This window comes from Bombina bombina, chromosome 4, assembly GCF_027579735.1.
Source record: "Bombina bombina isolate aBomBom1 chromosome 4, aBomBom1.pri, whole genome shotgun sequence".
NCBI lineage: Eukaryota > Metazoa > Chordata > Amphibia > Anura > Bombinatoridae > Bombina > Bombina bombina.
In genome coordinates, this window is record NC_069502.1 from 73,681,819 (window position 1) to 73,699,081 (window position 17,263).

At 38.4% G+C, this 17,263-nt stretch overlaps 1 protein-coding gene across 5 annotated transcripts in view; it reads right to left on the reverse strand.

Moving 5' to 3' along the window:
- The window catches only part of PTK2B (protein tyrosine kinase 2 beta), a 607,866-nt gene that overhangs the window by 469,464 nt on the left and 121,139 nt on the right, over positions 1-17,263 (reverse strand). For all 5 annotated transcript variants that reach the window (XM_053709509.1, XM_053709510.1, XM_053709513.1 and 2 more), the window contains exon 2: positions 6,101-6,321. The gene's annotated coding sequence lies outside the window, so the exon portion shown is untranslated. The remainder of the gene's footprint in view (positions 1-6,100; positions 6,322-17,263) is intronic.

A 17,263-nucleotide genomic window follows, 5' to 3' on the forward strand; every position in this document is an offset into this window, starting at 1 on the left:
GTTGGAGAAATTCAGGTCTATGAGATCTCGTGCAGAATTTCTTAAAAGGAAATGCTCCATTGTAAGCTCAGTTAAGTGTGATATAACAGGTCATGAATGTGCTTTTAAGACTTTCTAGGTTTAGAAAACAATTTTTAATATATATATATATATATATACACATATGTCCAGGTATATATATATATATATATATATATATATATACACAGTATATATATATATATATATATATATATATATATATATATATATATATATATATATATATAGCATTGTTGATATGTAAAATAGGTGTCAGCAAATGGGATAACAAGATGTACCTTGGACACTTTGAAGTTATCTTTACGCTTTTACGCTCCGGGGAATTTTCTTTAAGGTTTTTACTTCTGATGTCTAACAAATTATGTGAATTCCAGTTTGCAGAAAATACAAGAATCACTTTATAATAAAAAAACATATGTATAGGAAACTAAATAAACTACAAACTGAACCATAGTGAAATTATTGGAGGTTTCAGTTTGCAGAAAATACAAGAATCACTTTATAATAAAAAACATATGTATAGGAAACTAAATTAACTACAAACTGAACCATAGTGAAATTATTGGAGGTTTCTATGTAATTGCTTCAGTGTGTTAAGCAGTGCAGGATGCTACTACGATGCTGAAGATTAAAGGGACATTAAACACTTTGAGATGGTAATATAAAATGATAAATTGTATATAATAAAACAACTCTGCAATATACTTTCATTATTTATTTTGTCCTCTTTGCCTGTAATTCCATTCTGAAATTGTGAGCTTTTCAGTTCCTGTTAGAAATGGAAGTGCAGAACACTGTTAAATCCAGCACAACCATTGGCTGCACACTCTAGTGACCTATTTATAACTGACCCTAATTGGCCACAGCAGAGAAGGTAACACAAGTTACAACATGGCAGCTCCCAGTGTTTTATAGACACTAAAACTTTACACTTATTTTGTCACTTTTTAAACAACTAATGAAACTTTAAAAAATACATCTACATGTTAGTCATGGACTAATCTTTTCTTTGAATGCATCATTCTATCTAGCATGTATTTAGTGTTTAATGTCCCTTTAAGTGCATTGAAAGAAGCTGCTTTATATGAAGTCCCATTTGTTTATTTTGGAAGTAGCTCACTGTGAACTTAAGTTTCAACCCCTTGTCTTACTTACTTAGTGAAGACTTCCTCTGTGAAGAATAAGTGCTGCAAGTTTTCAGAACTGTGCAGTCCCAGAGTGGCCAAACAATATTTTTTCTATTAAATTGTCCGCACAATTTACTGACCTCTTGTCTGAGGAGAGGCCTCCAAAAACAGCACATAATAAAATTGTTTCCACACCAACAAATTTCTGCCCACTACTGGTTTAACCACTTCTTTGCCAGAGCGGGTACAATACATTGCCGTTCACCCACAGCTATGGGGTTAAGGACTTCATTTCATACGGTGCCTATATGTTATGAAGCACCCCTCGTATATAAATGTTTTATTTATTTATTTATGCCCCCAATGTTTAGTTATCAATGTATTCTGTGTTATTGCCCCATTCAAAATAATCTGTGCTTATGAAATACTTAAATTATGCACACGATTAAGTAAAAAAAACATTGTGTGGCCACTCTGGGGTGTAAAGAAGAATACTCCCTCCTCTTCTTTTTCTACCACATATGTGTAAACCACAATGCATCTTCATGCCACATACATATTTACAGGATTGCGATTGGTGAGTCTTTTTGATCTGGGGTAAAATTAAGTGAAAAATAAATAAATAACTAAAAGATTCTCTTTCAACAAAACAAAGCTGCATTGTTCATTGCAAAATGATTCTCAGAAATTAAATTGCACTTTTATAGAAATGTCAGTTTAATTTTAAATAGACATGAAAGTGACAATTAAACTTTTATAACAAAGACAGACTGACCAATTTCAGGACTGTCCCTTACATAAAAATAGACACACACTACCCAATTTCAGCACTGTCCCCCAAAAAATAGGGACGTCTGGTCACCTTAATTTAACTAGGAGTGCCATCAGTCTGCAGTAGGACCAATATCTGGAACACCTAGTACAATACAACAGGTAAAGTTTCACCAAAAAGAAAAAGGCATCAGTTATTTATCATTCAATGCAAGTTATATCTGAAAGTCGTATAGTCTGATTATCACAAGTTATCTCAGAATACATTTAAGAATTATGTTGAAAATAAGTCAGTAGAGAACAAAATAAAAACAAGTTCTCTTAGTCATCCAAGAAACATTAAAAAAATAAAGACTGATTAACTGACAGCAGAACACCTTGTGAAAAGGAATACATTAAACACAAATGAGGCATTCTGAAAGGGGGATGACAAGGACATTAAAAAAGAGAGAGCTCTGAATCTCTCCCACACACAGCAGTCATACAGACACAAAGAGTCTGCTCTTATACCAATCAGCATTATAATGGCATAAAGTCATAGGAATACTTTTTCATTAAAGCTTGAGGACACTAAAACAGATGTTACAATTTAATTTCAACCATAAGAACTTAGAATTGATTGTAGGTGTTTGATGTGGGAAGACAGATAGCTTGTACATCTTTATTATTATAGGTACTGAGTAATTCCTTTTATGGAATATTTGAAATAAAAATCCTTAGCTTTTACTAATGTGAAACATATTTTTTATGCTGCAAAAAAAAAAGAAAAAGAAATATTAAACAAAAAAAAAATACTATGCACATGAAAAAGCAGCAAATAAAGTTTAAAAAAATAAATTGTCAATAAAAAAATGATTAAAGGGACATAATACTCATATGCTAAATCACTTGAAACTGATGCAGTATAAAGGCTGTGACACACTGCAAGCGATGCGGAGCGAGGCAAAGCAGCTGCTTCGCTCCGCGTCGCATCGCTTCTGGAGTTCAAATATTTCATCTCTGAGCGCTTAGCTACGCGACCTGACGCAGCAGAGTGCTCAGAGATGAAAAGGCAGGACACACTGAGCGCGCACAGCTGCATCTACATGCTGCGCGTCGCTCTGCTTGCAGTGTGTCACAGCCTTAACTGTAAAAAGCTGACAGGAAAATATCACCTGAGCATCTCTATGTAAAAAAGGAAGATATTTTACCTCACAATCTCCTCAGCTCAGCAGAGTAAGTTCTGTGTAAAAAGTTATACTCAGCTGCTCCCAGCTGCAGGTAAAAAAAAAAAAATGAAGAAATGAACAGCAGCCAATCAGCATCAGCAGTGCTGAGGTCATGAACTCTTACTGTGATCTCATGAGATTTGACTTAACTCTCATGAGATTTCATAGTAAGCTTCCTTTACCTGATTGGTGAAATAATATGAGAGTGCACGATGCTAGTCCCTTCAGATGTCCCAGGACAAACACACTAAAATGCTGCTTAGAAATCCTTTACAATGGGAGGTGGCTACTGAGGAACTTTTGAGGTAAAATATCTTTCTTTTTTACATAGAGATGTTCAGGTGATATTTTCTAATCAGCTTTTTACAGCTATGCTGCATCACTTTCAAGTGTTTAAACATTTGGGTATTATGGCCCTTTAACCTAAAGGGACCTGAAACCCAATTTTTTTCTATGCATGATTCAGAGAGAACCTACAATTTTAATAAACTCTCCAATTAACTTCTATTATCAATTGTGCTTCATTCTCTTAGTATCCTTCGATGAAGGAGCAGCAATGTACTACTGGGAGCTGGCTGAACTTATCTGTAAGCCAATGACAAGAGTCATATACGTGCAGCCACCAATCAGCAACTAGCTCCCAGGTCCTGAGCCTACCTATGTATGCTTTTCAACAAAGGATAACAAGAGAACTAAAGCAAATTAGATAATAGAAGTAAATTGGCTCAGCTCTGCTGGTGGACAGGGATATCCCACCAGAAGCACAAAAACAAAAAGGGATTTTAAAGAGTTGGTTTAAAAGTGGAGCACAATCGATACGTCAATACCTTGCACAAAGATTAAAAGACAACCTGGTATTACAAGTGGATGGTTAAAAAATGTTAACCAATGCAATTTAAGAAGGTCAAAACTTTTTTAGTGAGCCCTATATTTGTAATGAATTGCGCAGGGAGCACTAATAGCGCACTCATTAATCTTGTATTATAAGCGGTGAGTTAAAGGAACATTTAACTAACAGATAAGAGCTGACCGGCACCACAGTACAAAACAGTGGGAAAACTTTTTAAATAAAAATATTGCTATAATTAAATTATACAAAAAAGAGAGAAAGTATGGGGGCTTACAGAACTATCCCCTACTAATAAAACACCTTCTGTTAATGATTGTAATTTATTAATAAAGGCTAATATCACATCTAATCACCCTGCTCACATAGCACTCTCCCACTGGGTAAGGTTACATAGCACTGAGAAAAGCAGAGTGAATAAGAAAAGAAACAGAAAAGTTAAAAAGAAAGCATCACACTAATCCTAAAGAGCCGTGGCCGATATACTGGAACCTCGGCATCAGGTGGGATAGTGGGGAGGCAAGTTAGAAAAGAGAGTGCAGCAAACACGGCCTTTTTCAATGCGAAAATCCAAAAGTGAAAGGAACAGTAAAGCTAAAATTAAAAGCGTGTGATTCAGGCAGAGAGTGTCATTTTAACTTAAAATCAACTCAATTTACTCCTGTTTTCAACTTTGCTTTGATCCCTAGATATCCTTTGTTGAAAAATAAACGTAGATAGGCTTATAGGAGTTTGGGAGCGTGCACATGTCAGTAACAGTTTTTGACAACAGTATTTGCAGCAATGTATAATGCCATTATAAACAAAGTTGCAAACACTGCTGCCAGATGGCTAGGCACGTGCCCTTTCCCGAGCTCACCTAGGATTACTCTTTAATAAAAGATACCAAGAGAACTAAGTAAAATTGATAACAGAAGTAAATTGGAAAGTTCTTTAAAATGTCATGCTCTATCCAATCCATTAAAATTAAAGGGAAAGTTTACCCAAAGAATGTTCTCACCTTTAATTTGTTCCCAATTATCTTTTTTACCTGCTGTATTAAATTGTATACAAGTAGCTCCTTTAAACCTAATTCGGCATTTAAAAAAACTGATTTAGCCTTCATTTAATTTTATTTCCCCCATATCCTCCTCTCCTTTTCTTTCCCATTGACTTTTTTTTTTTTTTGCAACACTGGATTTTATGTCCTGATATATGTTTGTATTGTGCAGATTATGTGATAGAGTTTATTGTGAAGTTTTGTCTTTGTTTATTATTTGTTTGTTATATAAACCTAATAAAAAGTATATTAAAAAAGCATTGTGCTTAAAACGGATTCCTGTACAGTTTCATGATTCAGATAAATCATGCGGTTTGAAAAAAAACTTTAGAATATACTTCCATTATCAAAAAGTGCTGTCTTTTTATATGCACACTTTCTGAGGCTCCAGCTCCTACTGAGCATGTGCAAAAGTAAACCATATATAAGTTCATGCATTTTGTGACTGGCTGATGGCTGTCACATGATACAGAGGAAGGGAAAATTGGATTAACTTTGAAATTTGCCAGAAAATATTCTACTGCTCATTTCAAATTAAAAGTAAGTGCTATTGTATTATCTTATTATTGTGTATTTGTCAGTTAATCATTTCTACTGTCTTTAGTGGTCCTTTAGCTCCAGAAAAATGTAGAGTACTAGAGTGCATTCCATGTAATGCAAAACATTGACACTCCTACATGCTGCAACATGATTGGTTTATATGTACTGGAATTTAATGATATCTCTCTCTAATTGGCCACAGCAAAGGAAATAAGATACGCAAAATTCAAAAAGGCATTTCAATCGTTGTCCCCGCTGGAGCTGCAAAGCAATGCATATTTTTTTAATTACTTTTAAAACATTTACACCATTTGCAATGCAGGGAATCCTTTTTTGATGCATAAATAAAAAGAAATTGAATCTCTTTATTTTTAAAAAGGAACATAAAGTTTTTTTTTTAAATAATGTAATAAGCACTATATTTCAATCAACCGTGAACCTGCATTGTCCTATGTGAGTAGAACGCACTTGTTAGTGTTCCTTAAATCTAATGCAAACAGCATCATTTCTACAGCCATTTTCCTACCTGAGAGACAGCTTGATCCGAACATTGAATGTCAGGTTTCCTGTGAAGTTCTTTTCATGCCGTTATACACTTTGTGGTTACTCCACCTCTATTTTTTTCAGTAAGAGAGGATTTTCTTCGATTGCTTAAAAAAAATATCTTGTACTATTGCGCTGTTGCGCACTCCTTTGAAGTGTGTCCAAGAAAATGCAATCCACTGATGTAACCGTGATTACAGCAATCTGTAAGGAAAAGGGTTGATAATTAAGACCCTGGATAGTGAGACACGCTGAGCCTTTAAGGAATAAATTGCTTGTTAACAGAGGCCGTTAAAAGGAACACGAAATACAAAATTAAAATTTCATGGTTTAGATAGAGCATGCAATTTTCAATTTACATCTATTATCAAATTTGTTCTCTTGGTATCCTTTGTTGAAAAGCATACCTAGATAGGATTATGTACTACTGGAAGCTATCTGGTGATTTGTGGTTACACATACTGTATATGCCTCTTGTCATTGGCATATGTTATTAACCTTTTTACAGGGTAAAACAAATAAATATTAGAAACCAAAAATGAAATAATAAAATGGTCAAAACCATACAGCATTTTCTTTTTCTCAACTAGATGTAACTTAGTTTGAGCAGATTGAAATAGGCAATCTTAAAGGGACAGTATTCACCAATTTTAATTTAACTGCATGTCATAGACACTACTATAAAAGAATAATATTCACAGATGTTGATATAAAATCCAATATAAAACATTTTAAAAAAACTTAAATTATGCTTATCTGATCATTTTCTTTTCTTCTGACGGGGAGAGTCCACAGCTGCATTCATTACTTTTGGGAAATACAGAACCTGGTGTCTTTGCTACCAGGAGGCGGCAAAGACACCCCAGTCAAAGGCTTAAATACCTCCCTCACTTCCCTCATCACCCAGTCATTCTGCCAAGGGAACAAGGAACAGTAGGAGAAATATCAGGGTGAAAAAAAATGTGCCAGAAGAACAAAAAATGAAGGCCATCCCATGAAAAAACACGGGCAGGGAGCTGGGGACGCTCCCCGTCAGAAGAAAAGAAAATTATCTGGTAAGCATAATTTAAGCTTTTCTTCTTAAACGGGGAGAATCCACAGTTGCATTCATTACTTTTGGGAAATCAATACCCAAGCTGATAGAGGACACTGAATGCAAACGGGCGGGAACAAAAAGGCGGCCCATTCTGATGGCACAACAGCCTGACACAACCCGGACTCCCAACAAAAAACTACTTCAACAGAAGCAGGAGAACAAAAATATGGAAAGGGGACAAGGTAACTGCCCATCATTATAAACATAACAATCCCAGTTAGAGATCACTCTAAATGCAGGACTCCACTGAGCACAAATGCCTCTGAGGAGACAAAAATCCTGCTCACTAGAAGCACACAAACAAAAAACCTCTCCATGAACAATGGTAAGGAAAACAACAGACAGACTCCCACACCACCTTCTCCCTAACTGAGGGAAGGGAAGAATCAGAGAAGAAGGTTCGAAAGAACCTCCAGAAAACATTTGCTGAAGATTCAAGGACAGAGAGAAGCCACTAGCATAACTCGAAAAAAAAGTGTCTACCAGGCTGCAAGAGGACAAGGTCCTGAATAAAATACTATACCGACGGAGGAGAGCAAAAGAAAGGAAACATTCCAGACCACCTCCTACATGGATTCAAAAGGAACTAAAGGAAAGCCTTAACCTGAACCAAAGTACCAAAAGGACAAGACTACCTTACAAAAGACAGCTAAGTAGCACAGAGAAACTGAACACCCGTAGGTTATAAAAACCCCAGGAGCAAACGGAATAGTAAAATCCATTTATACCACAAACGAAAGCCGGAGGCTTCAATCGGTAGGCAGTCTGACTAAACTTCAATACATGGTAATTAGCCAACTGAACAGCTAGCAAACGTGCACCAGGACATCCCTGGAAAGGACAAGAGAATAAACTCAGAAAGCAGGCCAGACCAACTCCTCCCCTACTAGAATACGGGGCAAGGAAGGACAACCCCTGACCAAGAAGGAAGAACCAACTGCAAGGTCTCCCAACCTAAGTAAGGGTCCATGGGAGACAAGATGCATGGTCAATGCCCAAACAGAGCAGTCAGAATACCTGACCCCTACTTCGATGTAAAAGTCCTAACACTGAAGCGACTGGCAATGTCCTAAGGACCAGAGAGATTAATAAATCCCAGCATCAATAAAGCCCAGAGATCACTAATGAATCTCCAACCCCTAGTTCTTAAGGAAAAGAAACGGTAAGAAGGCACCGACACCCGCAGGCGAAACGCCAAAGGAATAGAAACACTAACAGGGCCTGAGACTAACTCGGGATCCAGGATACCTATCCTCGTTACCCCTCAGAAACCCGAAGGGAGGGTACACTGAAACAAGAGAAACCTTGACCCACTGAACTCCTAGAGACCGAAGGAAAAACTACATCAGGATGAGCCAACTCGGTAGGCACAGTAGACCGGATCCTTCAAAATAGAAGGAAAACTAAGAAATCCAGGAATATTCTAGAAAGAAATTTCCAGGAAAAATTTCCATCTCTCCAGAAGAGAGAAAGGAACTGCCCCAGTAGGATAAGGAGAGTTCCCCAGGCCTGGAAAACCAAACCTGCTACCGGACGCCGGACATATCCAAGACCATTAAAATCTGGGAACAGAACAACCAAATGCCAAGTCAAAGACAAGGGCTAGGTTAAAAACCCTGACACACAAAATTTGGAGCCGGATCAAATGCCAAAACCTTGCGAAACAACAACAAGATACTCCTTCTGGAATGAAAATTGCACCAGCATCAATGCAATCACTACCAAACCCCCATGGGGTCTCGAACTCTGATCTCTCAAGATGTATCCCAGTGACTGGTCACTCAGCCCCAAAGGGCTTCTAGGATAATACCTGCAAAGTCCGAAGATAAAAGAAGCAGCCAAAAGAGAACAGAACTCCAACCTTAGAAATTAATCCCTGATTGAGAAATATGACAGTCTCTAAAGATCCAATCTGGATCATCCCCTGAAAAACAATAGCACAAGGAATTAGCAAATGCCCAGTAGGCGACGGCAAGAGAGACTGCATAACAATCCCCCAGATCCCCAAGTATAAGGATCAAAAGGAGGATACTGCAAGGAAGAAACGGTCCAGAAAAAACGGTTCTCCCCAATCAGCTGACCGGAAGTCCTACCCCAAAAGAGGAAGCGAAAAGGGGCAGCAAACCTCAAAAAAGAGGAGAAAAGCACTGGCGAAGGAGATCGTACAATAGGATAATTTGATCCACAAAGGAGTACCAATAGAGGGGAACAATCACACCCTCACCAGGTACTGAAAATCTCCAAGCAGTCATCTGATCCCTCTCAGAAGAGAGGACTCCAGCTCCTGTCCAAAGGAACTCAGGAACTACAAATACACTGCTACAGCAAGATTCGTAAACCCAGCTAGCCATGCAAGCTATGCAGGGATAAACACTTAGGATAGAGTACGAACCAACGTCAGATGGCCCATCAAGATGAAACAAACTAGGACCAGTCTAACATCTAGGAAAGAAGGACCTCCTATAACTTGTAAATACAAGAAAACAACCTCTTAACAAGAAGTAAACTTAGTACCCAAACAGGACCAGCCTGTTGACAAGGATACAACATGTCTGATATAAACCTCAAAAGAACATAGTGACTAGTACCCAACCAGGACCAGCCTGCAGACCAGGGTACAATGAACTGTTCAAGAGCTTAACTGAAAGTTCCAACCCCTAGCAGGGCTAGAATTAAACAAACAGACAAATGACAGACAAATAAGCTCTAAGGCTTAAACATTTTATAAATATTTTTTTATTTTTTTTTGTGACTTCCGTTGGAAGCAACAACCATTGCGACCATAAATTCGCTAGTATCCAAATCCCAATGAAGAAAAGAATTTCTAAAATGAAAGCTCCGGAAATAAAAGAAACATAGCCTAACCGGATCAAAATAAAGTAGGCAGCACCCGCAGGCGAAACGCCCAAGGAATAGAAACACTAACAGGGCCAGCCTGTCAGAGACCTAATTCCTCAAGAGCTCAGAACTGGGATCAGATACACAAACAAAAGACAATCAGGAGTAGGATTCACATCCCTCCCCTCGTCTAGCACTGTTCGCTATCAGAATCAGAAGACTGAGGATCCGGAGACAAATGAAGACTAAAATCCTCCCAAGCCTCCTGTACTTGCCGCAGCAATACACGCAGGCGCTTCAGACTGACGCGAAAGGCAAAACTCATATCCGGCGGGTCATCTGAAGGTCCTGATCCAGTCGGCTGTCCCCTTGAAGCCTCAGAGGGAACTGCTCCCCTAGAGGAAAGACTCGTCACAGAAAACGACATGGATAAGCTCTCGGCTGGTGGCCCACAAGAAGCTGTAAACGCGCCAGCGCCACTAATATGGCCATGCGCAAACGAGTAGCAACCTCTGGTGGAAAGAAACCTCCTTCCGGAGAAGGGGTAACTGAATTCGGGACAACTGCTTGCGTAGGAACAGAAAATTCCATGTAACGCGCCTCACAGGACACAGAATCCTCAGAGGCGGACGGCGCAGCGGTCTCCAATCTCTCCCCAGAGGGAGAAAAGAGCACTCTATTACGACATACGGAACATAAATGATTAGGCTGGATTACCCGGGCCTCCATACAATCTAAGCAGGATACAGAATCTGAGTCTGAAAAATCCTCCTCTGAAAAATCAGAATCCTCCATAACTTGACCAGACACATATGGACAAAAATAACTGGCACCTCACCCCCCAATAGCTGGGGCACTCACCACCTCCTATGACCCAGACAAGCAGTATAACAGTTTCTCTCCACCACCACTCGGTCACGATACAGAAATGGATAATAAAAACGTGACCACGCCCAGTCATGAGGTGCGACATGTAGGCCAAAGAAAAGCACGCCAGTCCACAAGAACTGCATAACTCGAAATGTAGGCCAAAGAAAAGCAGGCCAATCCACAAGAACTACGTAGCTCTAAAAAAAAAAAGTATGTTCCGTAATAGGCATGAGCCCCAACATTTCTAAACATAAGCAGACAGAATCACATAACAAACACGATTAAAGCCCTCCACTGCTCAATAACCCCCCTCAGGAGATATTAACCCTTGATTCCATAAAGATAAAGGAGTCCCACTGAGACCCTGTCTTCTATCATATACATTACATCCACAATGAAAGTAAAATGAAACAATCTTACCGGAATCTATGCCGTGGACTCTCCCTGCATCTTTGGACTCTCACTCTAACTTTCATCCATACTCTCACTGAGAGGCTGACAGGACTACTTAAAACTCCAGTCCCATTTCGAAGAGTACTACCATTTCTCTGCCAACCTCCTGTGACGAAAGGCAAAGAATGACTGGGGGGTGAGGGAAGTGGGGGAGCTATTTAAGCCTTTGGTTGGGGTGTCTTTGCCTCCTCCTGGTGGCCAGGATCTGCATTTCCCAAAAGTAATGAATGCAGCTTTGGGCTCTTCCCGTTTAAGAAGAAAAACACTTACTTAGAAGCTCCCAATTTAGCACTGTTTATGAGATTAGTTTGAAACACCCTCCCCACTCCCTTGCATATGAATAGACTCATTATACAGTGCTGTTGACATCTATTTTGTACCATTAGACAAACAGAAGGAATCTGATGTCTGTATACATCAGTATACATCTAAAACTTTGGGGCTTGGTTAGTTGTCTGAAAATCAGCATAATGTTATTTAAAAATAAGCTAAATTATACATTGTTACAAAAACACCACCAGATGGCCTATAAATGGATAATCTAAAACACATTTATGCAAAGACAAATCTAGTGTACAATGTCCCTTTAAAGGAAAATAAAACCCAACATTTTTCTCTGATGATTCAGATAGAACATACAATTTTAAACAACTTTCCAATTTACTTCTATTCTCTACAATTCTTTGCTTTCTTGTTATCCTTTGTTAAAAAGCAGGAAGGTAAGTGCAGGCATGTGCATGTACTGTATCTACAGCCTTTTTAGCGTGCACAATGCAGAATAAGAGTGCTACAATTTTGCAGGCTGCCTTTATTATTATCATCATTTATTTTTATAGCGCCGCAAAATTCCGTAGAGCTGGGTACAAAGATAGGGGTATACAATGACAAGGATTTGTGATAAAATACAAAACATAACAAACTAAACAAATCTAGTACAGAAGGAAGAGGGCCCTGCTCCGGAGAGCTCACAGGCTACAGGGTGAGGGTGCAGAGACATAAGGTTTGGGGTAGCTTGTCACATGGATTGTAGTTGCAGAAGTGAGTCAGGCAGTTCAAGAATTATTTTGGTTTGGATGAGAGGTGGAGGAGAGTTGGTAAGCCTCTCTGAATAGCTGTTTTTAAGGAGCTGTTTTTAAGGAACAGTCTTATAGAGCGGGGTAGAGAGTTCCAGAGGACAGGAGCAGCACGTAAGAAGTCTTGGAGGCGGGAGTGGGACGTAGAGATAACAGGAGTGGAGAGACGTAGGTCAGAGGTTGATCGAGAGGAAGGAATGGGGAATTTTTGGAGATGAGAGAGGAAATATGGTTGTAAGTTAGACTGTTGAGTGCTTTGTAAGTTAGGGTTAATACTTTAAATTGTATTCTGGAGTGTATGGGGAGCCAGTGTAGAGACTGGCAGAGCGGAACAGCTGATGTAGATCCACGACTTAGGTGGATGAGTCTAGCTGAAATATTCACAATAGATTGGAAGGAGGAGAGGCGGTGTTTTGGAAGGCCATTTAGAAGTAGATTGCAATAATCAAAGTGTGACAAAATGAGGGAATGAATAAGTATTTTTGTAGTTTTTTGAGTAAGGAAGGGACGAATTCTAGAAATGTTGCGTAGGTATGAACGGCAGGATTTGGTAAGCACTTGTATATGTTGGTTGAATGTGAGTTCTGAGTCAAGTGTGACCCCAAGACAGCGGACCTGGGGTGAGGTGTTGAGAATAGAGTCTTCAACCGTGAGAGAAATGTAGGGTGTTAGATGTCTCGAAAAGGGGGTGGGGATAAGAAGCGGCTCAATTTTGGACAGACTGAGTTGGAGGTAGTGTGAAGACATCTAAAGAGGAAATTGCAGAGAGGCAGGTGGAAGTCTTGTTCAGTAAAGATGGAGAGATATCCGGGGAGGAAAGGTAGATTTGGGTATCATCAGAATATAAATGGTACTGGAAGCCAAAGAAGGCTATAAGTTTTCCAAGGGAGGATGTATATAGAGAGAGAAAAGCAAAGGACCCAAGACAGAGCCTTGCAGTACTCCAACTGAGAGAGGCAAAGGATCAGAAGATACAGTATGTTGTTAACATATTCACAATTTGGAAGGTTGGAATAATTGTAAAGGCAGAACTGCTAATGGATTGGATTCTTATAGAAAAGGAAGCCATACACCACTGCAGTTGCACAAAGTTATTATAGGCATACTCAAATTGATTAGAATCAGGGTTTTGTTGCCAAAATCTGTTTATGTGTTATGATACAGAAAGAAAAAATATGCTACATATAGAAATATATTTTTTACTAATAGTAAATTACTCAGATACAAGAGCGTACATTTCCTTGAGTGATTGATGTTGGCAGTCACACTATGTAAATGAGCAATTATATTAATTATACATTCAGCTGAAATGCAACCAATGTGCTGGCATGGCAAACGGACATAGGACAGAGAGGAGGAAATACTGGAAGTCTCAAAAATGAAAGTGGCTAAGTCAAAAGGGTCAAAGCAAGATGCATCCAAAAGCATTACATTTGTATTTTGCTTGGAACTCTATGAACAGTAATGTTTAAAGGGACACTGAACCCACATTTTTTCTTTCATGATTCAGATAGAGCATGCAATTTTAAGCAGCTTTCTAATTTACTTCTATTATTATTTTTTTCTTCGTTCTCTTGCTATCTTTATTTGAAAATAAGGCATCTAAGCTAAGGAGCCAGATTTTTTTGTTCAGTACCACGGACAGCACTTGTTTAGTGGTGCTGTCCAATCAGCAAGGACAACCCAGGTTGTTCACCAAAAATGGGTCGGCATCTAAACTTACATTCTTGCTTTTCAAATAAACATAGCAAGAGAATGAAGACAATTTGATAATAGGAGTAAATTAGAAAGTTGCTTAAATTTGCATGCTCTATCTGAATCACAAAAGAAAAAATTTGGGTTCAGTGTCCCTTTAAATGTACGTTCTAGAATTATCTTACTCTGGAAATAACCGTTGCATTGTCGCATTTTTGTGATATTTTAAATTGCACAGATAGCCCTTAGTTTAAGCCAGGGTTATGTTCTTGAAGAAATAGTTGTTAAAAAAAAAAAAAGGTGTAAAATGACCCCAGTTATATAATGTAAGTCAATGGGAAATAAATGTGTTTCAGGTCCCTATGAAAACTGACATTAGTAATGTAATATTATAATATTATAACTTAATATATATTAAGGGTTAGATTACAAATGGCAGGCTAACTGTTGCGAGTGCGAGCACTACTCAGATGGATATAGAGCTCGTATTAAAGATTGAGAGTAATGACGATCGTGAGCGCATTTTTTACACTCATCAGTTTGGATTAGCGTGACTGAAAACCTTGCGTAAAAGGTAGTACTTTAAATAAAAAGTTACACTAAACACAACATAAATACATTGAAAATTACAGTTACACTTATATAAACACTATCTGATAAAAAAATATTCATATAAATATATATAAAAAAAAACACAGTTATAAGGACTCAAAGGTATATAGTATATGATAAGGTGTTCGACTGCAAAGGGCTTTATCGCACATTGACTCCGCTAGACTTCGGAGTATATTACGTTTTTAAGGAAGGGGTGAACACCCCGAAAACGTTTACACATTAAATATCTTTGAAATTTGAATTCAGAGAGTGCAACTATTATTTGGAAGTGTATATATATATATATATATATATATATATATATATATATAATTTTATATATAGATACAGATATATAGGAATATCTATTTATTAATACATAGAACATATTTCACTATGTGAAGAACATTGGAATGTGAAGCATTTACATTAACCCCTTAACGACCAACGCCGTATGGGGTACGTCCTGCAAAAAAATGCAGTTAATGACCAAGGACGTACCCCAAATGTCGTTGGTCTTTGAAAGCAGTGGAAGCGATCCTGATCACTTCCAGCTGCTTTCATGTTATTGCAGTGATGCCTCAATATTGAGGCATCCTGCAATAACTGTTTTTAGCCATCCGATGCAGAGAGAGCCACTCTGTGGCCCTCTCTGCATCGGCTATCGATGGCCGTTATCGTTGGTGGGTGGGAGCTCATCCAGGGAGGCGGGTGGGCAGTCATTGGTGGAGGAGGGGGGAGGGATCTTGTGCGTCTATGAAAACAGCATCAATATGCTGTAGATCTGGAGGGTGGGAGAGAGGACTGGGGAGGGTGGGATTTTAAAATGAAGGCATCTGGGAGAGGGTGGGGGGTTGGATGTTGAGGGGGGGGCAGCTACACTACAGAAATAAAGAAAATATTTAATAAAATAAAAAAATTAAAATACATTATTATTTTTCAAACTGGGTACTGGCAGACAGCTGCCAGTACCCAATATGGTGCACAATAAAGGCAGAGGGGGGGGGGTTAAAGAGCTGTTTGGGGGGGGATCAGGGAGGTTGGGGGCTAAGGGGGGTCCTACACAGCAGAAGAATAATTAAAAAAAAAAAAAAAACTAAACCCCCCCAAAAAACTTTTATTTTAGTACTGGCAGACTTTCTGCCAGTACTTAAGATGGCGGGGACAATTGTGGGGTGGGGGAGGGAAGGGAGCTGTTTGGGAGGGATCAGGGGGTGGGATGTGTCAGGTGGGAGGCTGATCTCTACACTAAAGCTAAAATTAACCCTGCAAGCTCCCTACAAGCTACCTAATTAACTCCTTTACTGCTAGAAATAATATACGTGTGATGTGCAGCGGCATTTAGCGACCTTCTAACTACCAAAAAGCAACGCCAAAGCCATATATGTCTGCTATTTCTGAACAAAGGGGATCCCAGAGAAGCATTTACAACAATTTGTGCCATAATTGCACAAGCTGTTTGTAAATAATTTCAGTGAGAAACCTAAAATTGTGAAATATTTAAAGTTTTTTTAATTTGATCGCATTTGGCGGTGAAATGGTGGCATGAAATATACCAAAATGGGCCTAGATCAATACTTGGGGTTGTTTACTACACTAAAGCTAAAATTAACCCTACAAGCTCCCTACATGCTCCCTAATTAACCCCTTCACTGCTGCGCATAATACACGTGTGGTGCGCAGCGGCATTTAGCGGCCTTCTAATTACCAAAAAGCAACGTAAAAGCCATATATGTCTGCTATTTCTGAACAAAGGGGATCCCAGAGAAGCATTTAAAACCATGTGTGCAATAATTGCACAAGCTGTTTGTAAATAATTTCAGTGAGAAACCTAAAGTTTGTGAAAAAATTTGTGAAAAAGTGAAAAAAAAATTTATTTGATCGCATTTGGCGGTGAAATGGTGGCATGAAATATACCAAAATGGGCCTAGATCAATACTTTGGGATGTTTTCTAAAAATATATATATACATGTTAAAGGATATTCAGGGATTCCTGACAGATATCAGTGTCCCAATGTAACTAGCGCTAATTTTGAAAAAAAGTGGTTTGGAAATAGCAATGTGCTACTTTTATTTAGTGCCCTATAACTTGCAAAAAAAAGCAAAGAACATATAAACATTGGGTATTTCTAAACTCAGGACAAAATTTAGAAACTATTTAGCATGGGTGTTTTTTGGTGGTTGTAGATGTGCAACAGATTTTGGGGGTCAAAGTTTGAAAAAATTGTTTTTTTTTCCATTTTTTCCTCATATTTAATAATTTTTTTAATAGTAAATTATAAGATATGATGAAAATAATGGTATCTTTAGAAAGTCCATTTAATGGCGAGAAAAACTGTATATAATATGTGTGGGTACAGTAAATGAGTAAGAGGAAAATTACAGCTAAACACAAACACCGCAGAAATGTAAAAATAGCCTTGGTCCCAAACGGTCAACAAATGGAAAAGTGCTCTGGTCACTAAGGGGTTAAATACATGGTTAAAACCTTTATTAAAAAGGTACATGAAACCCAAAATGTTTGTT